The sequence below is a fragment of the Loxodonta africana genome, chromosome 25 (genome assembly GCF_030014295.1).
Source record: "Loxodonta africana isolate mLoxAfr1 chromosome 25, mLoxAfr1.hap2, whole genome shotgun sequence".
Classification (NCBI taxonomy): Eukaryota; Metazoa; Chordata; class Mammalia; order Proboscidea; family Elephantidae; genus Loxodonta; species Loxodonta africana.
The window spans coordinates 23467279-23480992 of record NC_087366.1 but is presented as its reverse complement, the minus strand read 5'-3'; the positions used below and the strand labels follow the sequence as shown (position 1 = coordinate 23480992).

The 13714-nt window shown below is 39.9% G+C and overlaps 1 protein-coding gene across 1 annotated transcript in view; it reads left to right on the top strand.

Annotated features, from left to right (window-relative positions):
- Window positions 1–13714, top strand: part of AXDND1 (axonemal dynein light chain domain containing 1) — a 190812-nt gene that overhangs the window by 93242 nt on the left and 83856 nt on the right. The window lies entirely within an intron of this gene.

Below are 13714 nucleotides of genomic sequence, written 5' to 3'. Positions count from 1 at the left end.
ATTTAAAATTAAAATAATGTAGAATAAACAAAAGGAGCTCCTTGCTGTATTGATTTCTTAGGGCTGTTGTAGCAAAATACCACAAACTGGTGGCTTAAAACAATAGAATATATATGTACTGTAGCAACTCTGGGTACTGGTCCCTCTGTTCCCCTCCCTTAGGGGTTCTTATTTAGGAGCCCTGGTGACACAGTGGCTAAGCATTCGACTGCAAACCAAAAGGTTGGCAGTTGAAATCCACCAGCCACTCTTTGGAAACCATATGGGGCAGTTCTACTCTGTCCTATAGGGTTGCAGTGAGTTGGAATCAACTTGACGGCAACGGGTTTGGTTTGTTTGTTTAGTGATTGGCTGGATTATTTTAGTGAAGTCTTTTTCCCTCCACAGTGTTAAACCTTTGGTGTTGCTCCCCCAGGAGGTGCAGCTTTGGTTGCACCCACAGTTACCCTGGGATGATAATGGTTTTAGCAGGCCTCTCTAACACTCTTTCCCTGACCACCCACCAAACCCTCTGCCATCAAATCAACTCTGACTCATAATGACCCTACAGCACAGAGTAGAACTGCCTCATAGGGTTTCCAAGGCTGTAAATCTTTACAGAAGCAGGCTGCCACATCTTTTCCCCATGGAGCAGCTGGTGGTTTGAACTGCCAACCAAGTGCCTATACACTTTGCCACCAGGGTTCCTTTCCTTGACCACACCAGCTGTTGAATCTACTAATTATTGGCAGACTGCTGTATTGTTTCCAACAATGCCCTGGCACATAAATTCCTCTACCAATTAATCTAGCCAAATTGCGGCTCCTTTGATGAAATAGCTTGAGGTCAGCGTTTGATATTTCTTCTGATACCAGGAGGGCTTCCCCCAGCTGTCTTATTTCTCCATTCTCTCCGGCAAACTAGCTGGCCTAAGCTCCAGGCTTTGTCTTCATTAGATTACAAATTTCCCAATTGCCTTTCACTACAACCCCCATGATTCTTGAGAGCATCCTTAAGTTTCAACTTCTCCATGCTCTGTTGCAAATGAAGTAAATTCCTTTCTGAAGGGATTAAAGCTATCTGTGTTATGGCCTGCTTTCTGCCCCCAGGCTAAATATCTGAACCAGGGCTCTGGAGGCGGAATGAAGACAATACCAAACTTCTCTTTGAGTGACACCCTCGCTCTAGGAGCTGAGTGCTTGGTGGGAGCAGCAGCCTGAGTTCCTCTTGGCTTGCCTCTCCTGGCATGGACTACTGCCTCATGAGCCAGGGGAAGGACAATCAGATCCCCAGTATTCTCAGTGTGCCATGCTCAAGATAGACTATGTTCCTCGAGTAGCGGCTAGGTAGAAGAAAAGAGCCTCCACCTCTTACCTGGACTCTTCCAAGACTTAGCCTCAGCAACAGGTAGCTGGGGCAGGATGAGAAACACTGATTTCTGCCCCTTCCCAGAAGAAAACACTGTTACTGGGGAGGCGGAAGGAGAGGGAGCCCTGTGTCCTTGGCTGCAGTAGTTGGGAATGGAGCTGGGAGGGAGGAGGGAGAGAGTGGTCTTCATTCAAATACTACAGCTTTCTTACCAAATGTTCATAGATTTAAAAAAAAAAAATTCTTCGTTTACCGTTCGCCCTTAGGACCATTTCCAGAGGCTTTATTGTTTTTTTTCAGTTTTCACCAGTTTCATTGAGGTCAGTGGAGCTCCTCATACTGTTATGCCAGAAGTTGCCTTCCTTCCTTTATATTTGCTCCATTATCCATGGTTAATATCTCTGGACTCCCTAGTTTGTAAGATCAGGATATTAGTATCCCTAACCTTCTCTCTAAGGAGTCCTAGTGGTGTGGTGGTTAAGAACTTGGCTGCTAGCGGAAAGGTCTGCTTGGCTGCTAACCCACCAGCAGCTCCATGGGAGAAAGATGTGGCAGTCTCCTTCTGTAAAGAATACAGGCTTGGAAACCCTATGGGGTAGTTTTACTCTGTCCTATAGAGTTTCTATGAGTAGGAATCGACTTGACAGCAATGTGTGGAAACCTTTCTGCGTATTTTATGTTCTTCTACCTTCTAACTTTTCTCATTTGAATATTTTGTTTATATTATGAAAGTTGATGGTGTTTGTATTTTATTCTGTATCTATAATTAAGATACCCATGCTTTTTGTATGGATTGATTCTAAATATTGAAAATAGTGATTGTATAATTTGGCGATGTAAATTTTGCTATCTGCATGGCTAAATAGTATTATTACATTTTCTTTCTTTTTTAAACAGTTTTTTTCTTTTTCTTGTAGTTTTTAATCCCCCCCTTGTATTGTCTATTTTTTATTATTTCCTTAAGTTATTCTGACTTTGTAGTCCTGCTAAACACAGTGCTATCCTAGGACTTTACATTATACCTGTGTTTTTATTTATTGTTCTGGTTTCTGTATCTTTTCTTTAGCATGTTTTATTTCCTCACTTTGCTAGAGTACATCATCAAGTAATCTCTGATGAAAGCTGTGGAAGCGCAAAGTTTCTCAGTCCTGGCATGTCTAAAAATATCTTTATTCTGCCACCTCATTTAACTGATAGTTGATGAGGTATAGATCTCTAGTGTGAAAGTAAGCTTCTGACAGAACCATGAAGGCAGAACCATGCTGATGGAAATTCTGCTCTTAGACTGCTTCCCATTCCCATGCAGATAGTATTTTTTTTTCCTTTTTGTAAGTTTTTTTTCTGGCTTCTTTCACTTAGCATAATGTTTTCGAGGTTGATCTATGGTGTAGCATGTGTCAGTACTTCATTCCTTTATATGGCCAAGTGATGTTGTATTGTACGGATGTACCGCATTCTTGTTTATCCATTCATCAGTTGATGAGCATTTGGCTATTATAAATAATGATGCTATGAACATTCATCATTCATGTTCAAATTTTTGTTTGTATTTATGCTTTCATTTCTCTTGGATATATAGATAGAAGTGAATTGCTGGGTCATATGGTAACTCTATGTTTAATCATTTGAGGAACTGCCAAACTGTTTTCCGAAGTAACTGTACCAGTTTACATTCCAGGAGGAATGTATGAGGGTTCTAATATTTCTACATCCTTGCCAACACTTGTTAGTTTCCATCTTTTTGATTATGGCCATCCTAATGAGTGTGATTTTCCAACTACTTATTTTTCTTCTTTGTTTCCAGTGTCTACATTCCAATCACCAGTAATTATCAATGCATCTTGATTGCACATTCAGTCAATTTCAGACTGCAGCAAGTCATAAAAATCTTCAGTTCCTTCATTTTTGGCATTCGTGATTGTGGGTAATATTTGAGTAATAGCCATATTAACTGATCTTCCTTGTAGGTGTATGGATATTAACCTATCACTGACTATGTTGTACTCTTGAAAAGTTCTTTTTTAAATAATGAATGCAACACCATTCCTTTTCAATTTGTTGTTCCCAGAATAATAGACCATACAATTGTCAGATTCAGAATGACCAATACCAATTCAGTTTCAGCTCCAGGACCACCACCTGTCTTTCATTTTGTTGTACTGTGGTGGCTTGCATGTTGTGGTGATACGGTAAGGTATGCCACTGGTATTTCATACGCCAGCAGGGTCACCCATGGAGGATAGGATTCAGTGGAGCTTCCAGACTAAGACAGACTAGAAAGAAGGAACTGATGATCTACTTCCAAAAAAGTTAGGCAGTGAAAACCTTATGAATGACAGTAGAACGTTGTCTGATACAGTGCTGGAAGATGATGCCCTCAGGTTGGAAGGCACTCAAAATACACATTGGCTGCAACAATGGGCTCAAACATACCTACTATTGTGTGGATGGCACAGGACCAGGAAATGTTTTGTTTTATTATACATGGGGTCACTATGAATCGGAGCCCACTTGAAGGCACCTAACGACAACAACAACAATGCCTAGGATATGGACCTTCAAGTGTTCTGTTTCATTTTTGATGACTCTCAATGTTCCTTGATTGATACTTCATACATTCCATGTTCCAGTTACCAATAGATGTTTCAGCTGTTACTTCTCATTTTGAGTCATGCCACAGCAGTAAATGAAGGTCCTGAAGGCTTTACTTCACCTGCATCATTAAGGCTGACTCTACTTTGAAAAGGCAGCTCTTCCCCAATTGTTGTTGTTGTTAGGTGCCTTCAAGTAAACCCCTACTCATAGTCACCCCACGCATAACAGAATGTATTGTTGCCAAGTCCCATGCCATCCTTACAATAGTAGGTATATTTGAGCCCATCGTTGCAGCCAGTGTGTGTTTTAAGTGTCTTCTAACCTGAAGTGCTTACCCTCCAACATTCTATCGGGCAATATTTTGTTGTTATACATAGGGTTTTCATTGGATAATTTTCAGAAGTAGATTGCCCAGCCTTTATTCCTAGTCTTAGTCTGGAAGCTCTGCTAAAACCTGTCTACCATGGGAGACCCTGCTGTATGTGGAATACCAATGAGGGCATAACTTCCAGCCTCATAGCAACACAAAAGCCACCACATAATGACAAACTGAGAGATGGGTGATAGAGTTTTTCAGCAGCCTCATATGCATGCTGAAGCTGGAAAAAAAGGAATACAGAAAAAGAATTGATGCATTAGAAAAAGAATTGATGTGTTAGAATGGTGGTGTTGGTGAAGAATATTGAATATACTGTGGACTGCCAGAAGAATGAACAAATCAGTCTTAGAAAAGATACAACCAGGATGCTTCTTAGAAGCAAGGATGGCAATACTTCAGCTCACTTACTTTGAACATGTCATCAGGAAAAGACCAATTGCTAGAAAAGGACACCATGATTGGTAAAGTAAAGGCCAACAGAAATGAGGAAAACCCTCAATGAGATGGATTAACACAATAGTCACAGCAGTGGACTCAAACATATTAATGACCATGAAGATAGTACAGGACTGGACAATGTTTGTTCTGTTATACATGGGAATCGCCATGAGTTGGAGCTGACTTGATGGCAACTAACAACAACAAAAGTGGGTTTAAAGTGTATGTCATTGTTTTGAATTGTATTTTTCTACTGACTAATGATATTGAGCATTTTGTCATGTACTTGCTGGTCATGTGTATATTTTCTTTGGAGATATATTTGTTCAAATCCTTCACCCATTTTATAATTGGGTTATTTGTCATATTATTACTGAGTTGTAAGAGTTCCTTAAATATTTTGGATGCTAGTCCCTTACTAGATACATGATTGCAAATATTTTCTCTGATTCTCTGGATGTCTGTGATTGTTAAAGTTGTGTGTCAACTTGGCTGGGTCAAGGCTTTCAGTAGTTTGGCAGTTATGATATAGTTTGGCAGTCGAATGATGATATGATCACTTCCATGATGAGATTTCATATAATGTGATCACCTCCATCACAGGACCTGCTATGAGTAGCCAATCAGCTGAAACGGAGTTTCCTTGGGGATGTGGTCTGCACTGAATATAAGGAGACTTCCTGGCAAGGCTCGCCGGCTTTTGCTGCCACTGAATCCTGCAGCTGGCTGACCTTCGGTTTGTCTGACCACCGGTTCTTGGGACTTAAGCTAGCAGTTTACTTGCCATCTTGCCGGCCGTCTTGCCTACCGATCTTAAGATTTGTTGGTCTTTGCAGCCTATAAGCCAGAGCACTGCTGTTTGACCTGCCAGCCCCTGTGGCTATGTGAATCAGGAGAAGCCTCTATCCTGACCCACAGATATGGGACCTTCCAGCCTCTACAACCATGTGAGCCATTTCCTTTTTATAAATTTCTCTCTCTATATATTTATATGCTGTACTGATTTTGTTTCTCTAGAGAACCCAGCTTAAGACAATGTCTTTTCACATTCTTGAAAAGTTTTTAATTTTGATGACATCACACCCTTCTAGAGCACAGAATTTTTTAATTTTGATGAAATCCTGTTAATCTTTTTTTTTCTTTTGTCACTTGTTCTTTTGGGGTTATACTGCAAATCTGCTGCAAGACCTTTCTAAAATGTTAAAAAGCAAAGATATCACCTTGAAAACTAAGGTGCACCTGACCCAAGCCATGGTGTTTTCAGTCGCCTCACATGCATTTGAAAGCTGAACAATGAGTAAGGAAGACCAAAGAAGAATTGATACCTTTGAATCATGGTGTTGATGAAGAATATCTAACATACCATGGACTGCCAAAAGAACAAACAAATCCGTCTTGGGATAAATACAGCCAGAATGCTACTTAGAAGCAAGGATGGAGAGACTACATCTCACATACTTTGAACATGGTATCAAGAGGGATCAGTCCCTGGAGAAGGACATCATGCTTGGTAAAGTAGAGGGTGAACGAAAAAGAGGAAGACCCTCAAGGAGATGGATTGACACAGTGGCAGCAACAATGGGCTCAAGCATAACAATTGTGAGGATGGTGCGGGGTTGGGCAGTGCTTCTTTCTGTTGTATATAGGGTTGCTATGAATTGGAACCGACTGGGCAGCACCTAACAGCAACAGTTGCCTAATTCAAGGTCCATAGATTTATGCCTATGTTTTCTTTTTTCCATTAATTAACATATTCCTTGTTTTTTTTTATTCAATTGTGGAAAATGTATATGTAACAAATTGTTTGCTTTTTCAACATTCTTCACATGTACAATTCAGTGGCATTAGTTATGTTTATTGTGTTGTTCAACCATTACCATTAATTGTCTGTCTCTAAATTTTTCCCATCAGCCTTAACAGAAACTTAGTGTCCCCTAAGCAGTGAGTCCCCCTTTTCTTCTCCCTTCTAACCACTAATAAACTTTGGTCTCTATACACTTGCCTGTTCTAGATATTTTGCATAAGTGGAGTCATACAATATTTGTCCCTTTTTGACTGACTTGTTTAACTCAGCATAATGTTTTCAAGGTTTATCCACGTTGTAGCATAGCAGAACTTCATTTCTCTTTATGGCTTAGTAATATTCCATTGTATGTACGTACCACATTTTATGTATCTGTTTATCTGCTGATGGACATTTAGGCTGTTTCCACCTTTTGGCTTTTGTGAATAGTGCAGCAGTGAACATTGATGTACAAGTATCTGTTTGCATTCCTGCTTTTAATTCTTTGGAGTCTATACTTAGGAGTAGAATTGCTGGATCATATGGTAATTATACATTTAGCTTTTTGAGGACCTACAAAACTGTCTTTTACAGTGTTTGTGCCATTTTGCAATCCCATCAGCAATGCATGAAGGTTCTAGTTTCTCTGCATCCTCACAAACACCTGTTGTTGTTGTTTTTTAATCATAGCCATTTTAGTAGGTGTGAAGTGTTACTTCATTTTAGTTTTGATTTGCATCTCCCTAATTGCTAATGATGTTGAACATTTTTTTCATAGGTTTATTGGCCATTTGTATTTCTTATTTGGTGACATGTCTGTTCGAGTCCTTTGCCCATTTTTTGTTTGGGTTGTTTATGTTTCTTTTGTTAAGTTGTAGGAGTTTTTAAAAAACATATTTGGACATTAAATATTCATTAGATAAAATCGGTTTCCAGATATTTTCTCCCAGTCTATAGGTTATCTCTTCACTTTGTTGATAAAGTCCTTTGGTGAACAAAAGTTTTAATTTTGTTAAGGTTCCATTTATCTATTTCATCTTTTGTTGCTTGAACTTTTCTTGTCATGTCTAAGTATCTGTTGTTATAATTATGTCCTGAGAACACATCAAAGGCCACAGTAGCAGGGACAGGGGTTTGGGGGCCATAGTTTCAGGGACATCTAGGTCAGTTGGCATAAAAAAAGGTATTAAGAAAATGTTCTGCATCCCACTTTGGTGAGAGGCATCTGGGGTCTTAAACACTAACAAGTGGCCATCTGAGATGCATCAGTTGGTCTCAACCCACCTGGAGCAAAGGAGAATGAAGAACACCAAAGACATGTGGTAAAGATGATCCCAAGAGACTGAAAGGGCCACATAAACCAGAGACTACATCAGCCTGAGACTGAAGAAGTAGGTCGTGCCCAGCTACCACCAATCATTGTGGTCTGACTGAGACTAGAGGGACCCTGGAGGTCATGGTCCCTGGGCCTTTGTTAGCCCAAGACTGGAACCATTCCCGAAGTCAACTCTTCAAGACAGGGATTAGACTGGACTATAAGATAGATAATGATACTGGTGAGGAGTGAGCTTCTTGGCTCAAGTAGACACATGGGACTATGTGGGGAACTCCTGTTTGGAGGTGAGATGAGAAGGAAGAGGGGGACAGGAGTTGGATGAATGGACATGGGGAATACAGGGAGGAGGGGAGGAATGTGCTATCTCATTGAGGGGGAAGAGCTAGGAGTTCATAGCAAGGTGTGTATAACTTTTTGTATGAGAGATTGACTTGATTTACAAACTTTAGCTTAAAGCACTGTAAGCAAATAAGTAAATTAAAAAAAAATTATGTCCTGAAGCATTACTCCTATGTTTTCTTTTAAGAAATTCATGATTTTTGTTATAACATTTAGGTTTTTGATCCATTTTGAGTTAGTTTTTGTATATGGTGTGAGGCATGGGTCCAGGTTTATTCTTTTGCATGTGGATATCCAGGTGTCCTGGCACCATTTATTGAAGAGGCTATTCTTTGCCCATTGAATGGATTTGACACACTTAAAAAAAATCAGTTGACTGTAGATGTATGGGTTTATTTCATTTATTTCCACTATAATCTTTATTATTTCCTTCTTTCTGCTTTCTTTGGTTTTAGTCTGATTTTACTTTTCTGTTTTTGTAAGTTGGAAGATTAGGTCATTGATTTCAGGTCTTTCTTTTTTAATATAGGGGCTTACAGCTAAAATTTATTTCTAAGCACTGTTTTAGCTGCATCCCATAGATTTTGGTAGGTTGTGCTTTCATTTTAATTCACCTCAAAGTATTTTCTAATTTCCCTTCTTTCATGCATTGGTTGTTTAGAAGTGTGTTGTTTAATTTTCTTTTATTTGTAATTTATCCAAATCCAAATTTTCTTTCATATTGATGTCTCATTTCATTCCCTCGTGGTCAGAGAGTATACACTGTATAATTTCAATTCTTTTATATTTACTGAGACTTGTTTCTGGCCTCCTGTATGGGCTCTGAGGGAGCCCTGGTGGCACAGTGGTTAAGCGCTTGGCTGCTAACCAAAAGGTCAGTGGTTCAAACCCATCTTTCTCTCTGTGGGAGAAAGATGTGAAAGTCTGCTTCCGTAAAGGTTACAGCTTTGGAAACCCTATGGGACAGTTCTACTCTGTCCTATAGGGTTGCTATGAGTCAAAATTGACTCAATGGCAATGGGTTTGGCTTTGTTTTGGGTAATATGGGCTATCCTGGAAAATGTTCCAAGTGCACTTAAGAATGTATATTCTTCTGTTGTTGGGTGGAATGTTCGGTAGATATCTATTATGTCTAGTTGGTTAATAGTGTTGTTCAAGTCTTTTAATTTCTTCTTGATTTTCTGCCTACTTATTCTATTTATTATTGAAAGTGGGATATTGAATTGTCTTGTTGTTAAATTGTCTATTCCTGCAGTTCAGTCAATATTTGCTCTTTTTTTTTTTTTTTGGCTGTGCCATTATATGCATATGTGTTCATAATTGTTATGTCTTCTTGGGGCCGGGCCAACCCAACTAAAAGGTATCACCTGTGGTGCAATATTGACTAAGCCTCAGAAGGCCATGTGGTGAGGCCAATAAAGGCTTTGCAAGATGGAAGCTTGTCGGAGCTTCCCGGGTTGGAGAACGTGAACATTTGGCTCTCAGGAGGCGTTAGAGCATCCCTTGGGGGCACAGAATCTCTGTGCTGAAGGAAACCCTCCCCACTTAATCCTTGTCCCAGGGTGGAGACATCAGCTCAGGGGATAAGAGATTGGAAATTCATGAAGAAACAGAGAAGGGACTGGCACCGGAAGCAACAGAAACCCTGGTAGAAGGCAAAGCAGTCAGCAGTGACCTGGAAAAACAGCAGCAGAGTCCAGGAGAAGCAGAAGCTGGTACCCAGTGGAGAAAGAAGTAGCAGAGCATTTGGAGAGGAGTGGACCAAGAGCTGTAACATGCTTAGAGTTGTGACAGCACTGGAAGCAGCAGAGACCACAGGCAGGCTTGGGAAGCAGCAACAAGAAGTCTGGGCAGTCACGAGGCTCAGAGACAGGGCAAGCAGGCCTGCAGTGTCAGTACAAGTGGGAGCAGCAAGAGACCCAGAGATGATGATGAGAGGCCCAATGGGCTTAGATAGTGCCCCATGGAGGGGGTCACCTGCTCCATCCTGCAGAGCAGAGTGGCTGTGGTGAGAGGCCTGAAGAGCTGGGTAGGCAGTGGCAAGAGGCCCCATGCAGGGATATGCCCTTCGAGTCTGGAGCTCGCCATGCACGGATCGCCCTTAGAGCAGTTCTGCTTCAAGAACTGTTCTGATGCCAGCCCAGAACTGGGGCCAGCTCAGGGCTGTCATGAGGCTGCTGGTTGAGAGCTGGACCAGTCAGCAACAGGGGCAGAGCCAACCTAGAGGAACTGCTGAGAGAAAGAGAGAACACAGCACCTGAACCTCAGTGCACCTGCTGAACCCTGAGTCTCAGCATACCCGCCCAGTGATGGAAGAGTGAACATCAGTTTTTGGGAAGAGTGAGGTCTCCTTTGAGAGGGTTCTTCTCCTACAGTGTGAGGTGGGGCATATGTAAAATAGTCTCCATCTCACATGAACAGCCTTCCGAACCCAGGGGGGACTGGCTCACCATGAAACTGTTCCTGTTGTTTGCTGTCTACTTTCTGTGATTAATAAAGTGGCTTTCACTTTGCCAACATTGCAGAAGTATCTCATGTTTGTGACTCGATTGGACTAGATGGACGTAGCACCTATGGAGGGGTTGATTCTACTGATTGAGATCCTTTCCTAGTAGATGCCAACTCGCTTACTTTAGGCATGGCATCAGAAAAGACCAATTGCTAGAAAAGGGCATTATGTTTGGTAAGCAGAAGGCCAGTGGAAACAAGGGAAACCTCAGTGAGATGGATCAGCACACTAGCCACAACACTGGACTCAAATATGCCAACAATCATGAAGATGGAACAGGACCAGGCAATATTTTTATTCTGTTATGCATAAGGTCACCGTGAGTTAGAGTAAACTTGATGACAACTAACAATGACAATACCAGTACCAGACCAGTATGCTTTGAAATTGGAAACTGGAGTCCTCCTATTTTCTATTTTTTTCTTCTGAAGGTTTTTTTTTTTTTTGGTATTCTGAGCCTTTTGCTATTCTATGTAAATTTGAGGATTGACTTTTTCATTTTTACAAAGAAGGCTGTTGGAATTTTGATAGGTTTTGCATTGAATCTATAGATATCTTGAGTTGTATTGACATCTTAACAATATTAAATCTTCCAATCCATAAGCATGAAATGTCTTTCCATTTCTTTAGGTCTTCTTTAATTTCTTTCAGCAATGTTTTATAGTTTTCAGTGTACAAGTTTTTCATGTCCCTGGTTAAATTTATTCCTAGGTATTCTTTTAGATGATATTGTTAATGGAATTTTTTTCTTAATTTCTTTTTCAGACTTCTCATTGCTGGTGTATAGAAAAGCAACCGATTTTTGTGTGTTGACCTGTATTTTGTGTGTTGCCACTTTGCTAAATTCATTTTGTTAGCTCTAGTAGCTTTCTTGTGGATTTTTTTTTTCTGTATATAAGATTATGTCATCTGAAAATAGGGATAGTTTTACATCCTCCTTTCTAATTTGAATACCTTTTATTTACTTATTTTTTCTTGCCTAATTGCTCTGGCTAGCACTTCCAGAACAATATTGAATGGCAGTGGTGAGAAAAGGCATCCTTGTGTTATTTTCTGATCTTATGGGGAAAACTCACTGAGAGCCTTTTTGATTTTTAATGTCAACAATATCTTGTGTTCTGATAACATTATTCTATTATATTTTTAATAATTGAGTTCATGAGCTGATTTTCAGAAGCATGGACCATGATGAGAAGCCATTCTTGATTGACTGGGTGGGGTTTTGAACTGATTTTGTGGTTATTTGTTCGCAATAATGGCCAAAGAATAGTCAGTCTTTCCCTTTTGTGAATGTGAAAAATAAAACCGTTTGATTCTCATATTGCTGTCCTTCTTGTCTGTGTCTATCTGAGATAATTTTCCTTCTCTGTGAAGAACTCTTTAGCATTTCCTATAGTGTAGGTCTGCTGCTTGGCAGTTCTCTTAGTTTTTGTCTGAAAATTATTTTCCTTTTTTTAAAAGAGATGTTTCATCTATGTATATAATTATAACTTGGCTGTAGTAACTTTTGTTTAATCTGCTGTTTAACATTCACTAAATTCTTAATTTCAATTTTTCAGTCCTACAATATAATGTAACTTTTAGAATTTCTAGTTCTGTGCTGAAATTCTTCATCTCATGATTTAAAATTTTAATATTTTAATCAGAGTTAATTTTGAAATCTATGTCTGAAAATTGGCTAGTGTCAGTTTCTCCTGTGGGTCTCTTTTATTATCTGTATTTACTCTTGGTTTTGAGTTAATTCTTTTAATATGCCTGACTATTTTCGATTTAATGGTATGTGAGGAAACCCTGGTGGCGTAGTGGTTAAGTGCTACAGCAGCTAACCAAGAGGTCAGCAGTTCAGATCTGCCAAGTGCTCCTTGGAAACTCTATGGGGCAGTTCTACTCTGTCCTGTAGGGTCGCTATGAGTCTGAATAGACTCGACAGCACTGGGTTTGGCTTTTCTTTTTTTTTTTGGTGGAAATTTCTAAAGATAATTTGAGGTTCTGGATGATGCTGTAAAACCAAAACCAGACTTGTTGTCATGGAGTTGATTCTAACTCATAGCAACCCTATAGGAAAGAGTAGAACTGCCTCATAGGATTTCCATGGAGCAGCTGGTAGATTCAAACTGCTGTCCTTTTGGTTAGCAGCTGAGTTCTTAACCACTGTACCACTGGGGTGATGATGCTATATTTTGCAAGAATTTTTACTTTTTCTTCTGGCAGGTCATTTAGGGGCAGATCATCTTAATCCAAACAGACTGTCTTGGTTATCTAGTGCTGCTATAACAGAAATGCCACAAGTGGATGGCTTTAACAAAGAAAAATTTATTTTCTCATAGTCTAGTAGGTTAGAAGTCCAAATTTAGGGCATCAGCTTCAGGGGAAGCCTTTCTCTCTCTGTCAGCTCTGAAGGAAGGTCCTTCTTGTTAATCTTTCTCCTGGACTAGGAGCTTCTCTTGCGGAAACTCCAAGTCCAAAGGATGTGTTTTGCTCCCATCACTGCTTTCTTGGTGGTATGAGGTCCCCTGTCTCTCTGCTTGCTTCTCTCTTTTATATCTCAAAAGAGATTGGTTTAAGACATTATCTAATCTTGTAGATCTCATCAATATAACCGCTGCTAATCCATCTTATTAACATCACAGTAATAGGATTTACAACACACAGGGAAATCACATCAGATGACAAAATGGTAGACAATTATACAATACTGGGAATCAGGACCTAGCCAAGTTGACAGATATTTTTAACTGAGCTAAAATTAAGTATGGCTTCAGGCTTTGTGAGGCCTGGTCTATTTTTGTTTTACCCTTACTTCTAAGATGTAGCCTTTCAGGGATTCATGGGTCCCAAGTGAAAGCCTGGTATGTTTACCAGGACCTCTACTCTTTAGCAGATTCTGGACTTCAGTTTTATCCCCCAATAGAGGGATCATCTATCCCCAGTTTGCCATGAGAAATGTTGAAAATATATCCTCCCAAACCATGGAAGACATTTAAAAAA